This window comes from Pantherophis guttatus, chromosome 1 (assembly GCF_059756535.1).
Source record: "Pantherophis guttatus breed Tessera chromosome 1, ASM5975653v1, whole genome shotgun sequence".
NCBI classification, from domain to species: Eukaryota; Metazoa; Chordata; class Lepidosauria; order Squamata; family Colubridae; genus Pantherophis; species Pantherophis guttatus.
The window spans coordinates 329012412-329020732 of NC_142063.1; positions in this window are offsets into that span (position 1 = coordinate 329012412).

The following is an 8321-nucleotide window of genomic DNA, read 5'->3' on the forward strand; positions in this document are numbered from 1 at the left end:
CCTTTGTGCATTAAATTACAACATTGCTTCGCAGATCTTCGTCTCCTTTTTTTTGCCAGGGTGTGGCAAAAACAAAAAGATGGCAGATGGCACAATACAATCAAGACTGCCTGTTTTTTGTGTGTGTTGGATGTGCAATAGATATGAAAAACAGATGGAGCGCCGATCACACCATATTTGGCATCATGTTGACTTTTTTGACCATACTCTGAGGAGACTCCTGATTCGTAGAGGAATATTAATTGATGATGAGCATGAAGTTCATGGACAACTATGAGGAAGGGGGAACAAGTGACAAAATGTCAGTTGCAACATCACAATGCAAACTCCATCCCTTATGCATTGCCATCTGTAACACTGCAACTCAAGTACAGAAGGGCGGAGCTGGAGACACTTCTGAAGAAACCTGAACTTTAGCAATTTGTTCTAAAAGCTATCAGTTATATTTCTGCTGAAACTGTCACAAAACACGTTCAAGTATCCTCCTTGAGAATACTATAAGGTGGATTTCTTTAGAACGGTGTTTTTTAGACCTGGCAACTTTAAGATGTGCTAGCTGGGGAATTGTAAAAGTTGAAGTCCTCACATCTTAGTGGAAGTTTGAAAAATGCTGCTTTAGAAGTTGGAGTTATGACAGGGCACACAAGGTCTTGAAACTCTCCTTTGGTTTTAGTTGGTTTCCTTCTTCTTGAGATTCATATAGCAGCTGCTTATATTTATTTATTTATTTTATTTATTTTTATCACACTTATATGCTGCCCTTCTCCCAAAGGACTTGGGGCGGCTCACAACAATAAAACAACAAGACAGTAAAATGAATACTAAAATAATCCAATTAAAATCCCCGACCGTTAAAAACTAAAACCCCCAACAGATCAGGAGATTTGTTGAAAAAGCCACGTCTTCAGGTCACCGCGGAAAGAGCGGAGGTCGGGGGCCGTCCGGAGCCCAGTGGGTATCATAAATCTTCGGCAACTTTTAGTAAATTCTTTAGACTGCAAACCACACATCTTTCTCCTAGAGATCTCCGTGTTCCTACTAGCTCTGTCCTACCAGTCTGAAGTGATTTTCAGTTTGCAAACTGAAAAACCATTTCTCCATAATTCCGTTCTTGGCCCATTCTTCTGTTTCCCGTGAGCACTTTCTGACAATCTTCATGAATGTTCTATAGGTAGTCCTCAACTTGTGACTAATCATTTAGTAACCATTCAAAGTTCCACTGGTCCTCCCAGGGAGTACTTACGATGCAGATGCAAAGGTCCAACAGTTACCCTTCCCCCACTTACATGAACGTACTTAGGGCACTCAGCAACTGGGTCACATTTACGGCCATTTGCAATGTCCCACAGTCATGTTACTGCATTTTACAATGATTCTGCCCAAAACGGGTATTTATTTTCATTTTTCATCAAAACAAGTTCATAGCTAATCAACATGGCAGTCACTTTACCACCACAGCAAAAACATCGTAAAATTGGATCAGTCCCATGACCGACTGCAAAGTTACCTTGAAATCAATATAACAGAGAAATTTCCATATTTTTTTTAGTCTGTAATGGAGGCTTCATCACTCTTCTGTTAATGAGAAAAGAAGTGTGAACTTGTGTTCTCAGTGAGTACTGTATGTAGAAACCAGAAGTTTCTCATTTTCATTTACAGGTTATAGTTTAATTGCAAAATGCCTTTTCTGTTAGAATGAAGGCCCTTGGCTATCCTAACACTGTTTCTCTGATTTGTTCTAGCAAATTACCCCAAATTTCGGCAACAGAAATAGAAGGACATCACTACATAATTTTCACGACCACTGTATGATTATAAATTTCAGGATTGCCAATGTAATTTGGTTCCTAAATCCCTGTGTTTGCTCTGTGAATTCATCAGTTTGTAATTCTTTCCTCTCAGTTTCCAGTAGTGAACATTCCAGCATTATTATTGTTATTTTTGTTAGAGAGAGGAAAAAGAAAGTTGAGCTTCTAAATGTGCTGATAATTACTATATTCTGAATTACTCTTCTGATAATTTATTCAATGATACATCCCTGGCTTTGCTTGCACTTATAGTGAATTGATTTTTCAGAAAAGCTCTGGATGATTGTTATAATCAATGTTTAGCAGAGTTTTATCAGTCCTAAAAGACATACAGAGCAGTGGTGGGTTTCAAAATGTTTTACTACCAGTTCTGTGGGTGTGGCTTGGTGGGCGTGGCATGGCATGGCATGGCTTGGTGGGCGTGTCAGGGGAAGGTTACTGCAAAATCCCCATACCTCCCGAACAGCTGGGACTCAGGAGGCAGAGCATAGATGGGGACGGGGCCAGTCAGAATTTTTACTACCGGTTCTCCGAACTACTCAAAATTTCTGCTACCGGTTCTCCAGAACTGGTCAGAACCTGCTGAAACCCACCTCTGATACAGAGGATAACCACTGCATGTAAGGCAGACTCTTGTTGTTTCCATTCCAATATCAATCGGACGCATGCTCAGAGCAAGAAGACAGTGATGTCAGGGTTTCAGGTAACACCCCCAATGAAAGAAGACTCCGAGGCTAGAAATTCCTCAAAGTTCCATTTTATTAGAGATGTCATATTGGCACATCTGGGAAAACCCGAATCTGAAAGTTTCCAGGTTTTCCTCACCCATAGGAAAGTCCAAGTCCCTTCCCCTTCACCCACATGTCCATCACATGGTCCAATCATTGCACCGTCTCAACTGGAGATGCCTCCCAGTCACACCACTCCAGGTGCAGGGCCGAATGTCCTTCACTCTCAGAGAAAGGAATGTTATTATGACTATATATCACCCCTGCTCCATACAATCCCCCCCCTCCCAGTTTCCCACAGCACTAAATGTGGCAGGCCTGAAGATCCAGTGCAAAAGATGCCTGTCAGGCCTGACAACTGCCTTAATTATTGAAATATGCATGTACTTGCCAAATGTATTTGGAAGAGATGATTTTGCTCTTGTTATTATTTATCCTTCTTAAGAAGCAAAGGATCAGCATACGTTTATTTTTATTAACTACAAATTTAGAGAATGCCTGTACTTTTGACAAGGGGAGAAGGAGGCAAAGTGAAGAATACTGTCAAATCATCCTAATTCTCTTTCTTTTGGTAAAGAGTTTCTTAGCTGCCTGGGCCAATTATTAGCCATTCTCTAGCTTTCCAAGGTGATATTTCATTTGCTTCCTGCTGCCCATAACGTGTGACTTCACACAGGATGCAGCCTTCATCCTGAGAGAAGCCTGATAATGTTCATGAAGGGTTGAGAATAATTTTAATGCTGCAATTATTCATGATTTTCAGGCAGGATTTTTAATTAAGCATTCAAGGATGGGGGGGGGCAGGGGTGTTGCCTTCAAGTCAGGGTTAACTCTTGGTGATCACCTAGACTGTCCCTGCAGTTTTCTTGGCAAGGTTTTTCAGAAGTAGTAGCCTCCTTTCTAGGGCTGAGAGAGAGAGTGACTAGTCCAAGATCACCTACCTGATTTCATGCCCAAGGAGACACTAGAACATACAGTCTCCCAAAATTGGATAAAATGATTGAGAAAGTGGCGGCTTCATAATGGTAAGCAACCTTGAAAGAAGCAGAGAATCATGATTCCCTCCAGACTAACTTCAGAACAAGCCAAGTGTAAAGATTGTGCCCTTTCCTGGATCGGGAGCTCCTACGCTCAATCACCCAAGTTCTGCTCATCTCACACTTGGATTGTTGCAATGCATTCTGCATGGGGCTACCCTTGAAGAACATTTGGAGGCTATAACTGGTGCAGGATGTGATGGCCCAGGCAGTTCCTGGGCCCCCTAGAGTGTCACATGTTACACCACTGGTCCACAAGCTACACTGGCTGCCGGTTTGCTTCCAGGTGAAATTGAAGGAGTTGGTCATCACCTTTAAAGCCCTGCATGGCATGGGTCCAGGCCAGTGGTGAAATGCTACCGGTTCAGGTGAACCGGTAGTGATAAAAACTACTGGTTCGAGCAAACCAGTAGTAAAAAAAAAGCTACCGGTTCGTCTAAATTGGTATTTCCGATGATCAGCTGTGCCATGTGATTTATATTCACTCGAAAGCAAGAAATCCTGCTTTCTAGCGAATCTACGTCACGCAGTACAGCTGTTCCCCCCCTCGCTGTTCTACTTACCTTGTTAAGCTTTTTTCTGCGTGACGCGCGTTTGGCACATACTGCATGTGCACATGTGCAGCATACTTTTGGCGTGCAGTACACGTGTGTGCAGCATGCTTTTGGCGCTCACTTCGCATGTGCTCGTGCAGCGTGCATTTGGCACACACTGTGCATGTGCGGGCAGCAAACCAGTGGCAAATACGCAGAGGATTTCATCACTGGTCCAAGCTAGCTGAGGAACCATCTCACCCAAATGGAACTGGCCTGCCCCACCTGTCCCAGAAGGAGGAGCATGCTGCGGGGCCCCGTCAGTTAAGGAATTTTGGCTGGTGGGTTCCAGGAGAAGAGCCTTTTCTGCTCTGGAGCCTGCCCTTTGGAACATCTGCTCCCAGCCTTCTGACCTTCCATAAGTGCCTGAAGACCTGGCTCTCTACCAGTTGGCCTGGGACCCAAATGGAGATATATCACACTGGAGGTAATTGATGGATTAAGAGAAGACCCCCACCTCCCCTCATGCGCATCCTGCTCCCCTCCTCCCCATCTTTGTAATTGTAATGTATTACTGTCATTAGGAAGATTTATTGTGAATGGTTTTATTGGCTTTTAATGTTTGTAAGACACCCAGTCACCTTGAAGCGATGGGCAGCAAATAAATTTAATAAATAAATAAGTAAAGAAATGACGACTTTTGGTGACCCAATAGAATAGAAGATTGTTTGTTCTTGACATCTCATCAGTTTTTGGTACAATCAAATACGGCATTTTCTGGATTGCCAGAGAGATTTAGGAATAAATTATCTTTTTTTTTTCTTGCAGTGGTTTTGTTTTTCAAAATCTACTTGAAACCACTGGGATGCTATCGGGAGGTTTGGAACCCAGGGCTATCGCTATGTTGGTGACACCCAGATCTATTTCTCTGTGAAATCTTCAAGAAATGGTGGGACTCTCCCGAATCTCTGCCTGCAGCCAGTAATAGCCTGGATGAAGAATGATAAACTGAAATTGAATGCTGACAAGGCAGTGGTGCTCATTGTGAGGGGATCTAATTCCAGACAGAGATAGTAGATCTACCAGGCACGATATTAGAATCTTGCAGAAGAAACAGGTAAGCAGTTTTGGGTTGTTTCTTTTCTATTTTCCAGATTAAGGCAATAACCAGGAATGCATATTATCAGCTTTGGCTGAGATGCCAACCGCAAGAGTATGTCTTCAAAACTGCAGAGCATGCATTAATAACTTGTTCTAGAAATACTAATTTGTGCAGAACTCCACACTGTAGCTAAGATGTCATGGTAGAGTTTCAATCTAACTGATTTTATAGTTTTTATGATCACATGGTATTACGCTTTCATTCCCATTGTGGTTTGCTTCCCATAGTCTGTGACTGAGGCAGCAAATACATTCATGAGCACAAAACATTACAGGGTCGTCAGCTCATTTCTAAGTGAAATTCAAGGTGTTGAATGTTTTCTTTATTTTTTTATTTTTATTTTTTTTAATTTGATTTATATGCCGCCCTTCTCCGGAGACTCAGGGCGGCTTACAATGCGTTAAGCAATAGCCTTCATTCTTTTGTATATTTTATACAAAGTCAGCTTATTGCCCCCACAAACTGGGTCCTCATTTCACCTACCTTAGAAAGGATGGAAGGCTGAGTCAACCTTGAGCCTTGGAGAGATTCGAACCAGCAGAAATTGCAGGCAGCTGTGTTAATAACAGGGTGCATTAAACCACTGTACTATCAAGGCTCTAAAGTCCTTACCCAGCTTCTGTCCAGGCTTAGCTGAGAAAACAACTTTCCATACTAACCTCAAACCTTACTGTGATGCTCGGACAGGTTTCATTTACAAGTTCCCCTGACAGCCATTTGGAATCGTATTTTTCTTTTAAATGTCATTCTTCACTGACTTTTCAAAGATCCAGATTTTAATTGAATGATGAATTTTTGTATTGTATTGTTTTATTTTTTGGTATTTTAACCATTTTTGAAAATCTGTATCTATTTTTAATGTCTTGGTTTTCAAGTGGGGGCTATGGTAAACCTGCAAGAAACTTTGGTAATTGCTGGTATGCCAAATTAATTAACTAACTGTCCTGAATGCATTCAGTTGCAATAGATATTCCATTTTCATTGCTTAGAGGTAGTCCTCAATTTATGGCAATTGGGACCAGAATTTCTGTTGCTAACCAAGGCGTTAGTTACGTGAGTTGTTGCCCAATTTTATGATCTTTTGTTGCCATGGTTAAGTGGATCACAGCAGGCGTTAAGCGGATCACATGGTCATTAAGCAAATCCCACTTCCCACATTGGCTTTGCTTATTGGAAGCCAACTGGGAAGATCATAAATGGCAATCACATGATGCTGTCATGATGTCAATGCCAGTTGTCAGGCACCCAAATTTCGATCACTTGACTATGGGGATGCTTGTGAGTCATAAGTGCGACGACCGATCATAAGTCACTTTTTTCAATGTAATTTCGAACGGTCGCTTAACGAATGGTTGTAAATTGAGGACCCCCTATATGTGGTAATCATGCCATTAAAAATAGTCCTTATATATGCTGGTTCATATATTTTTAAATTTCTGCCAAAGACAGAGAAGTGGGTTTTTCTGGACAGTTGCAAAAAATATTCAGAATAAATTCCAAAAATCCCCCGCAAGCTCCGCTTTTACTTCTAGGATTGTGGGAATTAATTGTAGTCCCTGTGCAAAGCAGGAAAGGCACAAGTGCTTTGTTCTTTTAACAGCCAGTGATGAAGTTTTCAAAGGAGGGGGAAGATGGGAAAAGTTCAAGGAGGGTGCCTTCTTGGATGCAATACCAGCAGTGCCCTGAAGGTGGCACCTGTGATGAGTATATGCAGAATGTGGACTGGAAACTTCATCTACCTGATCAAAGAAGGAAGGGGGGGATGAGGGTAGTGAATGCCTGCAGGACTCCAGAAAGCCTTTTGACATTGCAACACAAGTTGTTGTTTTTTTTTGCTTGTTTTGTTTTTTTTTCAAACCACCTTAGCAAGATGATGGTAAGGCTTATGGTTTACAGAGCTGTGATTTTCTGAATTAACACAACTGCCTGGATTCGGTCAACGTGGTCCATTGAATCTTAATTGGGCTGGGGATCATATATTGTTCCCATCGTAGATAAAGTAACATCCAGAGATATAGAATGTAATGCTGGCTGGGGAATTCTGGGAGTGCATACATCTTAAAAGTTGCAAGTTTGATAAACTCTGTGCTAAGATAAGGGCTGGAATTCTCATCTTAAGATAAACTTCTAGCTATCTTCAAACAGCTGAAAGCAAGCCCTGTTTTCTTGTAGTCCGAGTGCCAGACATGGAAGAATGAATTTAAGCAAATAGCAAGGGAGATTCCGGTTGAATGTTGAGGGGAAAAAATTCTCTTAATAAGTTCAGTTCAGCAGTGGAGCTAATTAGTCACATTCTTTTTCTGAGTATATTTGAGGATACTAGACAGTCATCTGTCTGGGATGCTTTAATCTGAATTCTTCCACAGAGCAAGAAAGCAGAGTCTTTTCCAAGTGTAGGATATGCTTACTATTTTAGGACAAATTTAGAATACATATCATTTAGAAAGTAAGGTGATAACTTAGAAGAAAACAACAGAACTAGATATTTAAATTCAAATACAATGGTACCTGGGTATTAATACCAATGCATTTTGATGTGAAAATTTTGTCCTGGTAAATTGATGCTCAACGTACAATCTAGAACTTGTTGGTGTTGGCTGTTTCGTGACTCACATAATTCCTTATAGGAAAAATTTGTTTGTACTCATTATTTTTGGTAGTCATTGCTCATGGGGCTCCCCTTGAAGAGCACTCGGAGGCTCCAACTGGTCCAGAATGCGGCCGCGCGGGTGGTTATGGGGGCGACTCGGCGCTCCCATGTAACACTTCTCCTGCGCGAGCTGCACTGGCTCCCGGTGGTCTTCCTGGTGCGATTCAAGGTGTTGGTCACCACCTTTAAAGCGCTCCATGGCTTAAGACCGGGATATATACGAGACCGCCTTCTGCCATCAACAACCTCCCACCGGCCAATACGCTCCCAGAGAGGGGCTCCTCAGGGTGCCGTCGGCCAAACAATGCCGACTGGTGACACCCAGGGGGAGAGCCTTCTCTGTGGGGGCACCAGCCCTCTGGAATGAGCTGCCCCTAGAGCTTCGTCTTAGCCCCAACCTGCG